Source organism: Rhinopithecus roxellana, chromosome 11, assembly GCF_007565055.1.
Source record: "Rhinopithecus roxellana isolate Shanxi Qingling chromosome 11, ASM756505v1, whole genome shotgun sequence".
Taxonomy (NCBI): Eukaryota; Metazoa; Chordata; class Mammalia; order Primates; family Cercopithecidae; genus Rhinopithecus; species Rhinopithecus roxellana.
In genome coordinates this window covers 119,084,436-119,097,461 of record NC_044559.1, presented here as the reverse complement: position 1 = coordinate 119,097,461, position 13,026 = coordinate 119,084,436, and the positions used below count along the sequence as shown (strand labels likewise).

The following is a 13,026-nucleotide window of genomic DNA, read 5'->3' as shown; positions in this document are numbered from 1 at the left end:
ATTTTTGATCTTTCACAGCACAGTAACAAAGTTATTAGGAAAACAGAACTATCACAACCAAAGAGACTACAGAGTGCCTACAATTCTGGCAGGGAGAGCCAGGATCAAGGAGTAGTTTTCTTCGGGAAACAATTCTACTACAAAACAACATGGGACTAGAAGTACTTTAAAATGTTAACGACATTAGATACAGGATTGTGACTCCATACTGCCATTTCATATGCTTTGTATTATAGGATATGAAAACTAATTCCCCATCTATGGAATGTTAAGCTGACACTCAAGACAGTGAAAGCCTTCCATAATTCAATATCCCACACTATTCTCTGGTTGTAACAAAAAATAAACAACCAGCGAATGATTTCACCTCTTAAAAGAAAGCATTTACACTTTAAAAATAGGATGAGATGGGATTCCCTCCTTCTTAAAAATGTTTCTGGAGCTACTAAACAACTTACATTTACAAAATAGCTGATAAAAGCATTTCCCTGGATTATACCAGAAGGGAGACAGGGACCGCTGATAAGACATGGTACTTAGTATTAATCAGACTTGGTTTCTTTCTCTCCTGCTTCATCAGAGGCTGGACTCCGCAGTTCTCATTTCCCAGTTTTCTGCAGGTAACTTTTCTTTACTTTCTTGGTTAACCACTTCGGCCTGTTTTCCCTTTGCTGCCCTTTTTCCTTTCGTTTGTGCTTTTTCGTCTGAAGATGCATCCTTCGCTGCTGCCTTTTTCGGCTTCGCTTCCACTTTTGCAGGAGCAGGTTTACCTGACAACCGCGCTGATCTCCTGTTGGGCTCTTCCTTTGGCGGCCCCTTTAGCGGAGCTCACCTTCCTCTTGGGCATCCTGGCTCTGGAAGGGCGTGTGCGCGGTGCCTGACACTGCCGCCCCTCCTGCCCTCTGAGCTGCTGAGACCCCTGGTGGGGGATAGTGGGAGAACCGGATGGAACCGGATTGGGAGCCTGCCTTCTCCTCTGACCCCCAACTTTTTTCAGTACACGGAATCTTAATAACCCATGTAATAATCCAAACTACTTCTTAGTAAATGCAAAGTATTCTTAACAAAAATCCTAACTCTACAGGATTTGACTTCTTTGCATGGCCACACGCCTTTCCATAGTTGTACAGGTGGGGACTGAGGCTCATCATTACCTACCACATAAATCCAAACCCCTAATAAAGACATTAAAAATCCTTTGTTCTTTGTTCCAGCTCAGTTTTCCAGTCTCATTTTCTGTGCCTCTTAAGTACCTGCAATTGCTCTATATCCTATGACTGAAGGTTTCACAAATCTGTCCCTTGCTCTTCGTGTTTTCATGCATTCACAGGAGCTACTTCCTCTGTCTGCCCTGACTATTCCCTCCAGAGCCCCAGGTGCCCGCTCTCCAAACTTACCATTCAATGAAATGACTTCTCTTTCTCTACTTTTGTCCTGCCTTTCTCATTGCCATCTTTGCCCCAGGTGAGACACTACTGTTTCATGCCACCTAAGTACCCATTTATTCCTATATTACAATGGGTATCATCACATATAAGAGCTATTTACACATGGCTGGCTGTCGCCCCAGACTCCAAGCTCCTTAGAAGCAAAAGATTTTACTGTGTTCTCTTGGGCCTCACACAGAACCTGATACATAGTTGGCTCTTTACAAATCTTGGTTATCATAATTTCAGAAACAATGGTTTCATCTAAAGGGGGCTTAGAAAAGTGAATTGACATAGAATTTTTAGAGCAATTCATATGTTTAAATATTATTTCATCAGATATGTAGTCAAATGATAATACTTCACAGATTCATAGTGACTTATATTAAAGGTTTACAATTTTTTTATCAACTTCAACAAATTAAATTCAGCAGTTCCTTTGTTACATAGTGATTATAGGTTCAGAGGTGATGTACCTGAAGTGGAGGAAATTTTCTGACAGGCAGTACTTCCACAAATAAAAAAAAACACAACCCTACAGACTTGACTAAAAGTGCATATCCAGAGCCTTTGGATTATGCCCATAATACAATAGCTAAAACCTATATGACATCCAAAACCAATTTACCAGTAAAATTTAGTGTATACAAATATGAAGACTGAGGAGAGAACATCTAAGACAACAGCAAATGGTCCAATTATGGGCATTAACAAGACGACGACTTAAAGGTCATGTTTACTGAATAGTTTAGGAATTTTGCCACATAATTTTAATTAACACTAGTGAGAATTTACAGTTAACCCTAGGGCAGTATGTGGACATTTTTTCCATATGCAAGTCTATGCATTTGAAATTATTTTATTTTTCCATGCCATAGGATGTAAAGCCATATAATTACTCCACAGGGGAAATGTGCTTTGACTCACTCTAAATAATTGGTTCTTTGGTTTTTATTTTAAAAAATGGCTAAAATAGGCTACATCTCTAAATAAGGCTTTTCTTTGATAATATAGAATAGCAGAGCCATGAAGAGAAATAAAGTGATGCTTTGAATTGCAGTCAACTGAACAATGACTAGAATATCTATGAAATATTAGGTGTCCAAAGAAAAAAAAAATAAAAACAGCCTCACATATCTTTTTTAAGACAAGAATACAGTAAATTGAAAAGATCAATTTTTATTATTATTATTATTATTATACTTTAAGTTCTAGGGTACATGTGCATAACATGCAGGTTTGTTACATATGTATACTTGTGCCATGTTGGTGTGCTGCACCCATGAAAAGATCGATTTTTTTAATGAAAGACTCTTTTGCATGTGTTTAGCCATTTTATATTTTTTATTCAGCCAAAATGGTAATGATAAAGGCAATAACTATTCACCTGGTTGTCAAATATATGAAATGAAAGATATCTCACATATTCTATATTTGATGATACAAGAATGGATAGAACATTGGTGCTCATAATAAAAGTTGAAAATAACCTGGCTAGCAGGTTATGGCATATGAAAAACTAGAATATTTACTTTGCTATAAAAAGACTGACAAATAGAGATCTAAAGATGTAACTAAAACATGAGAAACTGAAAGATCCTATGAAGGCCCTGGAAAATAATGCAGCCATAAGAAAACAAAATTTAATCCAGTAAGAACATGATATATATAGCACTAATCTACTATAGATTTAAACAAACCCTCACCAACCTGAAAGTGACACCAATTGGAAACTAGTTTCATTTTACTTTGAAACAAGACTTACAAATCCTCAACTCTACAAATTTCAATTTGGATTAAAATAATTTTGTACACAGAGCTCATTACACTGAACTAGATACAATCATTCTATAGCTAATATTTATGAAGAAACACTTGTTGTTTTATTACTTTCTTAAGCTGACGGCATTCAATATGCTCTGAGATTCCAGACGGCAAGTTTCACATGGGCATGTGTTTCTAAGCACCTTTGTTTTTCATATAACCACACGAAGAATATTAAACATAAAATGGGCATAATCTTTGCTTTTGAAGACCATGTTATTTAGTTGACAAATCCACATATTCAGCTTTAGAATCAACTGGAAAGAAACAATTGGAATTTTTAAGGCTACTATGTATCTATGGAAGACCTAGTGAAATTCCAAGTGCAAGAGAACTTTCCCAGGGAATACCGTGAATCAGGAAATATATCTAAGAAAAGTCTTAAGCAAGTAAACATCTAGATGCATTGAAGGCATGAAAGGAGTTTAGACCACAACAAAGAATTTTAACTATCAAAGACTCAAAGATGTCCATGAGTGAGCAGGAGTTAAAAACACTGATCAGACTGACAAAGGTATGTTGTTCTGTGAAGTATTGAGAAACTAAGTCTTTTGGTTCTGAAAATGCACATTGACATTTGATTTAATGTGATAAGTAAATGGAAACCTGAGTTTTTAAAATATATTTTATCATAATAAGAATTTAAATAGATAATGTAAAAAAAAACTCTCCTCTTTACACGATGTCTTTAACATTTTGTTGCATTTTTCTTAAAATGTTTTGTAACTCGGTTATACACTTGTAATCATAACATATACACAATATTTTCTCTACTTCTTTATATTTATATCATATTTTGTCTGATTTTCAAAGTAATCACTAATATCTATACAATATAATGAAAACTGAATATACCCTTACTTTAGCTAACAATTCCATTATGACGTTATTATAGAGTTTTCACATTATTTTACATTTAATCAAAACCACATTTAGCTTCTTCATAATTGGAAGTATTTATGTAAGACAGATTCCTAAAATGCCATTATTGGGTATAAAAATGTATTGATGAATTTGTGTCTTTTAGGGCTTCTGATATCAATAAACTTAATTGCTTTTCAAAAAAGCTACACTGATTTATTATTTTTAAAAAATTAGTTTCAATAGCCTTAGGGGTGGAAATGGTTTTGGTTACATGATGAATTGTATCGTGATAAAGTCTGGGCTTTCAGTGCAACTGCAATACAAATAGAGTACATTATATGCATCAGGCAGTTTTTCATCCCTCGACCTACTCTCTCAGCCTCCCTCTTCCTGAGTTTCCAGTGTTTTTCATACCACTCAGTATGTCACTCCTTATATCCATAGCTTAGTTCCACTTATAAGTGAAAACATGCAGTATTTGGTTTTCCATTCCTGAGTTACTTCGCTTAAGACAGTGGTTTCCAGTTCCATCCAAGTTGCTGCAACAGACATTGTTTCATTATTTTGTATGCCTGAGTAGTATTTCATGGTGTATATATATCACATTTTCCTTATCCACTCATGGGTTGCTGAGCTCTTAGGCTGATTCTGTATCTTTACAATTGTGAACTGTGCTGTTGATAAACCTACACAATTTTATTTTAGATTCACAGGGTACATGGCACAAGTTTGTTAGATGGGTATATTGTGTGATGCTGAGGTTTGAGATACAAATAATCCTGTCACCTAGGTAGTGACCTTGTCACCAAAAGTTAGCATGTCAGTCCTTGCCCTCCTCCCTCCCTCATCAGTAGTTCCCAGTGTTTATTGTTGCCATCTTTATGTCCATGAGCACCCAAGGTTTAGCTCTCGTGTCAAGTGAGAAGACGTGATATTTGGCTTTCTGTTCCTATGTTAATTAACTTAGGATAATGGCCTCCAGGTACATCCATGTTGCTGCAAAGGACATATCATTCCTCTTTATGGCTGTGTAGTATTCCATGGTGTATAATATGTACATTTTCTTTATCCAGTTCACTGTTGATGGGCACGTAGGTTGATTCCATGTCTTTGCTGTTGAGAATGGTGCTATGAAGAGCATATGCACGCATGCATCTATTTTTTAGTAGATTTATTTTCTTTTGAATATACATCAAGTAATGGGATTACTGAGTTGAATGGTAGTTCTAAATTCTTTAAGAAATCTCCAAATTGCTTTCCACAGTGGCTAAACAAATTTACATTTCCACCAGCAGTATATAAGCATTACTTTTTCTCTGCAACCTCACCAGCATCTGTTATTTTTTGGCTTTCTAATAGTAGCCATTCTGACCGATGTGAAATGGTATCTCATTGTGGTTTTAATTTGTATTTCTCTGATGACTGGTGAAGTGTAACATTTTTCATGTTCATTGGCCATACGTATGTCTTCTTTTGAGAAGTGTCTGTTCATGTCCTTTGCCCACTTTTTAATGTTTTTTTTTTGTTGTTGTTGTTATCAACTTCAGTTGCTTATAGATTCTGAATATTAGACCTTTGTTGCATGCATAGTCTGTGAATGTTTTCTCTCATTCTGTAAGTTGTCTGTTGACTCTGTTGATAGTTTCCTTTGCTGTGCAGAAGCTCTTTAATTAGGTCCCATTTGCCAATTTTTATTTTTGTTGCAATTGCTTTTGAGGACTTAGACATAAATTCTTTCCCAGGGTCAATGTCAAAAATGGTGTTTCCTACGTTTTTTTTTTTTTTTTTTTTTTTTTTTTCTAAGATTCTTATAGTTTGAGGTCTTCCATTAAATCTTTAATCCATTTTGAGTTACTTTCTGTATATGGTAAAAGGTGTGTGACCTTATTTTTGGGTTCTGTTCCGTTGGTCTATGTGTCTATTTCTTGTACCAGTACCATGCTGTTTTGGTTAGCGTAGCCTTATAATACAGTTTGAAGTCAGGTAATGTGATGACTCTAGCTTTGTTCCTTGTGCTTAGGATTATTCTGGCTATTTGGGCTCTTTTATGGTTCCATATGGATTTTAGGATAGTGTTTTCTAATTTTGTGAAAAATGATATTTGTTGTTTGATAGGAATAGCATTGAATCTCCTGAATTATTTGGGCAGTATGGCCATTTTAATGATACTGACTTTTCCAATCCATGAACATGGAATGTTTTTCCATTTTTTTTGTGTTATTTATAGTTCTTCTTGTAGATATCTTTCACCTCCTTGGTTAGATGTATTCCTAAGTTTGTTTTGTTTTTTGTTATTTTATTTTATTTTTTTTAGTCCGTGGCTGTTATAAATGGGATTGTGCTCTTTAACTCTCAACTTGAACCTTATTAGTATATATAAATGCTACTATTTTTTGAACATTGTTGTGGATCAGTTACAGGGTCCTTCTGGAAGAGTCTTTCGGACTTTCTAGGTATAGAATCCTATCATCAGCAAAGAGATAATTTGACTTCTTACCCTATTTGGATGCCTTTTCGTCCTTTCTCTTACCTCATTGCTCTGGCTAGGACTTCCAGAAACTTTTCTATAAAATTGTTTTTTGTTTGATTGTTTTTTTTTAGCTTTTTAGTACATGAATTTTCCTCGTGATTTATCTGTTTTGACTTGTTGATAAATTATCTTTGGACAGTTTTTATGGTAGGCATCTCTCAAAAGTTTTGAATTATAAGCAAAAGTTAACCTCTAGTTAGACCTGGTAATTCTGGAGAGTAAACACTGATTGCTATTGAGCAGTGCAAATATGTTGACCAAGATAATGATCTGAACCCCAGTTCTTATAAAAGCTGTAATCTTTAATAAGTCATTTAATGTGATTTCTAAATGAGAATAATAATAATAATCACTCTCTCATACAAAGTACAGTGTGTTTATATCTAGTGATGCCAACAATTTAGAACCTTCCATTTATTCATGCCAGAAACATGTACTGAGCAACTATCAGACACTATGGAAAATATGGAGATAGCTCTCACTTTTGAGGAATTTATGATCCAGTGATGAAAAGTTATTAGTAAAACAGTATATTTAGTGCTATAATTGAATATATTTATGAGTTGCTGTCAGAAGACAATAAAAGTAGCCCTAGCTTGTACTGGTGTGTTAATATAAATTATTGATGACATTTCGAATTACCTACCATCCTAGCTGGTCATTTAACCAAGTAGAATAATAGGCCAGACACTCAATAGAAAGGGATCAATTCCTTTTTGAGTTTCCTTATTTGTAAAATTCCATTCTTCTCAGTTTCCTTATCAAGCAACTTTGGCAACCCATCGCAAATAAATCTGACTAGAAAATTCATACTTACGTGAAGGAAGAACAACATTTGAGAAAATAAAGGGGACATATATTTTGGGAAGATCATGCACCCAAATGTCTCTTCACAGATGAACTACTTATTTCACTTGCTTGTTCTCTTATTCTAGAAGGAATTATCAGAGGCAAGTTTGCAAATAAAAGGACATCTCAGTACTGCCAATGATTTGATATCACATGACCACTATTTTCAAATATCTAGAACGTACACATAATAGAATATTTTCGATTCACCATGATAATTTAAGTCTATCTTGGCCGGGCACGGTGGCTCAAGCCTGTAATCCCAGCACTTTGGGAGGCCGAGGCGGGCGGATCACGAGGTCAGGAGATCGAGACCATCCTGGCTAACACGGTGAAACCCCGTCTCTACTAAAAAGTACAAAAAACTAGCCGGGCGAGGTCGCGGGCGCCTGTAGTCCCAGCTACTCGGGAGGCTGAGGCAGGAGGATGGCGTGAACCCGGGAGGCGGAGCTTGCAGTGAGCTGAGATCCGGCCACTGCACTCCAGCTTGGGTGACAGAGCGAGACTCCATCTCAAAAAAAAAAAAAAAAAAAAAAAAAAAAAAAAAAAAAAAAAAAGTCTATCTTAAGTTTAAAAGAATTAGGTTTAAAGGTCAATGCACATATCAGGCAATTAATACCAACATGTCTGAAACTGTAACCTTAGTGATCTCAGTGACAGCACACTTCAGTTTGCATCGAAATTATCAGAGGTGTTATCAGAGTTACTGGACCATGTATTAGTGTACAGAAAAAGTTTAGAAAAATATTTTAAAATGTGAGTTCACTGGCAATACACAGAGGCAAGGTGCATGCTGAAAGGAGTATTTCCTGAAGTTTGACTTTTCATATTTTAAATAAAAAGATGACTTCATAAACTCTATGTATACTTGTTTGAAAGAGAAGTATATATACCAAACTATCTTTTCTGACATGAAACTCATTTTATCTTTAATATTTTGTGTATGGACATATTTTAAATGTCCAGTTTTTAAAATGAATTCTTCATATAATTTTAGAACAACTGATTGCTGAACCCTAGGCTATGCATACTTCAAAACACTGGTTTACAGTTTCAGACTGCTCCCCGCTCCCCAAAAAAAAGCCTGTTTAGAAGGCCTAGAAGAAGGAAGAAGAGATAACAAGAAATTAAAGCAACACAAGAACAAAACTCAGGACTGGTGTACCTGACAAGGACCACTATGATGTTACGCAAGAAGAAACATTTTCAGTGCTTTAGTGATTCAGAAGTCATCATTCACTCCTTGCCTCTTAGCAGTTTCTACTACTGCACTAAAAGAACCCTTGCTTAGATATCTAATGATGTGCTAATTATCATTTTAAAATAAATGTCAACCCCTTCCCATTCTGGATTTATTGCCGCTGCTGATACGCTGAAAACGCCTTCCGCTTTGAAACGTCAATTCCTTAAGCTCTTTGGTGTGATATTCCTGGTACTCTGTCAAAGTCTCAACCTTCCTTCTCCTCTCTTGGTTCCTTTTCCAGTCCAGACTTTTAAATTCTATGAAAACAAACTGTGACTCCCAACTTATTTTCCTTTGTAGTCCCACTTGATTTTAACTGCTATCTGGAGGCTGATGGCCTGATGTCTACAATTGCAACCTGTTCCTTTTGCTGAGATCTAAACACTTATTGTACATTTTCTGTGAGATTTCTCTACAACATATCAGATACACTAAACAGGATTAAAAATTCACACACTATCTTCTTTCTTTACCTCCTAATTTGTTTATCATTCTCTATTCCTTGACTCACGAGCAATCTCAGGATGACCATCCATGTATGGTCCGGAGATGCACACCATCTTCTTTCATGCATTTGTCCCTCCTCAGCCACATGGTAGAGAAGGATGGTTATTTCAGGTCCTGTGGTCACGCTTCTATAGCACATGCTTGTTTCTGGGCTGTGGCTGCTCACACAGGCAATTTATCAGTTTGTTTTGCTACTAGGTGAGCTCATAAGGCTGAGTTCTAACCCATGGGATATGAGTAGAAGTAATGTGCACACATCCAGGTGAGGCCATACAGACTTCTGCACACTGTTCCCCATATTCTGTACCTCTCCACGTGGATGGAAAAGTCATGATCAGTGGGATGGACTTTGAAGGCCACAGATTGAAGGCCTGGGTCCCTGAGTAAATACAACAGAAAAGCCGCCTCACCAATCTGTTTACACTACAACTACTGTAAAGGGAACAGGAGATAAACTTCCTGGATTATGATTTTTTTTTTTTGGATCTATTTTGTTATAGCAGTAGCCTGATATGATAAGGATGTGATGATGATGATGGTGACACTAGCACTTATGGAGAATTTATTACATGCCTTATTCAATTTAAGCATGTTACATATTAACATATTAACTCATATAATTCTCCAAACAGCTTTGTGAAGCAGGTACTAGAATTCTTGTTATTTCGCTTACCTAATTTCAGGTAGTTACTTAATAGCCAAGCCAGAATTCATGCTTTGGCACCACAGTCTTCACCCTTAGCCAACAAAATCCACGTGTTCTCTCATCCTACTCAAATATGGACTCCTATAACTCACATCTTAGGTGCTATTCCTTCCATGAAGAATTATCTGACCTGCCTCAGACCCATCTATCCATCTGGCTCTTCTGGGGCTCCAGATATCCTAATTATAGCACATGATATTGAAATGCTATACAACGGTGCATTTTCTATTTGATTTCTTTACTCTGTAACAGATAAACTAAACATGCCCATTCTGAAAGAAAATGAAGGATCCCTTAAAGGAAGAAACTGTATTATAATCATCACTATATACTCAATACTAGCACAAAACCCAGATATCTTTTGAGTGATCAAATCGTATTTTATGGAACTGTGTTTAAATAAGGTAAAAACTGCTTGGGCGGGCTTCACCACTGCAGTGAGAATAGGTGGCTATCTGAAACATTAAATACATTCTAAACATGCTATTAGTACTAGGCTAATTCCTACATTCAATGAATTTGAAATACTTTGGTTAAAATGATTCTTAGATTATTTTACAGTTAAAAATGGTTGCTAAAAAAGCTCTCAACCATTGAAAACCATTCAGAGGATAAAGAGCCTGTCTGATAATTACTGTCATTGCCCAAGATAATTTCTGAAATGTGATATATTTGGTGACTTTGATACTCTATATAAACACAGCTAATGAAGCAATTTACTGGTTGTTACATAGACAAGGAGGCCCATGGTACATGATGAAATGAGGCAGAAAGCAAAGGTAAACAAATCAGAATCGGGTCATAGAAATAAGGAGTATTGAAATAATAAATGTTCTTGTTGAGAAAGGTGAATTTAGTATGAGATATAAAATTGCAAGGAAAGAAAAGAAATCAGACCAGGAAACTGTAATCCTCATTAAAAAGAGGTCCTTCGTTAAGGGTACCTTTTCACATGCTGACTTTAACTCTAACTTTGAAGAAAAGCATGATTAATGAGATATGTTATGTGTTTAGTCCTAATTAATATTTTCTAATTGCTATATTGAGAGGAGGGTGCACACATTGCTCCTGGCTTATCTCCACTCTACTGAAGGTGAGATGTAAAATGAAATCTGTACAATAAAGCATCAATGTCATATATATCTGATAGGGAATGGCAAAAGGAGGCAGGTTCAACTGAGCATCTTACTTTTGTCTTGGGAGATGATTATTTCCTTTGTTCAGATAGCTTTTGCTTAGGATTTACATTGAAGCAATAATTCAAAACAATAATGTGCAGTAAGGATATGTGTTTAATTTGTTATATTGGTGATAAAGTTGATTTATTCTGATGGAGTTTGAAAATGTTAGGGCCAGAGAGTCCTTGGTAAGATTTCCCTTTTAATAAAAGCAGCCCCCAAATCATTTCCTTTCCAATAAAGAGCAGCCTGTAAAATTCAGCTGCAGACATAGAAAGGCAAACTACAAGCTTGCACAGGTGAATGCTGGCAACTGTGCCAATACAAAAGGGTTACTTGGGAGCCAGGCATGTTCAACATGGCAGCTCCAACTTTCCCTTTGTCAACCATGTGTACAGTAACGAACAGACAACATGGTGATGGCCAGGTAGAGACTCCGTCTGCATAATAAAAAGATTAGGGTGGGATGTCCAGCTTCTTCATGTGCTATGCAAATGTCACACCTGGTCCGACCAATCTCTTGGGCCCTGTGTAAATCAGACACTGACTCCTCAAGCTTATCTATGAAATCTGATGCATTTCAACACAAAACTAGAAGTCCCACTTGGGAGCCCCTCTCTCTCTGCAAGAGAGAGCGCTATTCTTTTTTCTGTTTCTTTTGCCTGTTAAACCTCCACCCTTAAACTCACTTCTTGTGTGTCTGCATCCACAATTTCTCTGGTGTGAGACAAAGAACCCCAGGTATTTGCCCCAATGATGCCGCTTCATGACCAAGCAAGTCAACAATTTTTGTGTGTATTTATTTATTTATTTCCAACTAATATAGAGTAGCAGAATAGTCACTCAACTAAGAGCCAACAGGCCTTATTTCTATTTTCTCGTTTGTAAAATCCCCTGAGTAACTTTGAATAATATCGTTCAATTACTTTGGATCTTTAAAATTTTACAGAATTTTGAATATTACCTTGAAGATACTTAGTTAATTCATTGACTATTCTCTTGTAGCCTTTAAAATATATAAATGCAAGTATAAAAATTTCTATAACAAGTAATATAAGAGTATCATTTTCAGCTATGCAATAATATATTCCTCTTATGAGGTAAAAAGTAAGATTAAAATTCTATTAATATTATTGAGCACTAAGAGGTTAAAACATATTCTTATAGTGCATTTCAAGGCCTAGGCATTCCCATCTCTGAATGTATGTTTCCACTGGAATGGAAAAATCAAGAATTATATAGAGCTAAGAGTTTAGTACCATAGATCCTATAAAATGAGATGTTGGAATACCTGGAAAAAATCAAAACATGATTGTTTTTCAGTAGAAAATATATATATTTTTAATTTGACAAAGAAGTTAGGTTAATGAGATGGAGAGTTTGGAAGCATATGTTGAAATGTAGAGATATATTTCTGAAGGGTACATACCTCCAAGAAAGACTCACGAATGTTCTATGTTCATTGTGTAAGAACATGTCATATGAATAAAAAACATAACTAGAGTCTTGTAAAATAAGTGCTATTATGTGCAGCCTGGAATGGTGTCCAAAGTAAACACAAAATGAATGTGTATCCTGGTTCAAGATGACCACTCAGGCTATGGTTGTAAATCCACCTCTAACCTGTTCACATACAAATGCCTCAAATCCACAGTCATTGCTTAGCCACTCCACCAGCCTGGGGTAAGCACACCAGCAGGGCAATTCATCTGACAGAGTACAGAGCTGGGGAAGAGGCCTGCAAAGACCTCTGAAGTAGACGTGAACCACAGAAACCTGAGATCCTGGATCTGGAACAGGGAGCATGTCTCTGCATGGGTGTGTCCTCTTAGCTGGACATACCCCTTGCCAAGTGAGAAAGTGTGTAGCTCAGAGAGGGACAGAAAAGAGCCCTCAAA

At 36.2% G+C, this 13,026-nt stretch overlaps 1 protein-coding gene and 1 pseudogene across 1 annotated transcript in view; both read right to left on the bottom strand.

Annotated features, from left to right (window-relative positions):
- Positions 1-13,026, bottom strand: part of MALRD1 (MAM and LDL receptor class A domain containing 1) — a 706,902-nt gene that overhangs the window by 232,247 nt on the left and 461,629 nt on the right. The window lies entirely within an intron of this gene.
- On the bottom strand, positions 543-847 carry LOC115900366 (annotated as a pseudogene).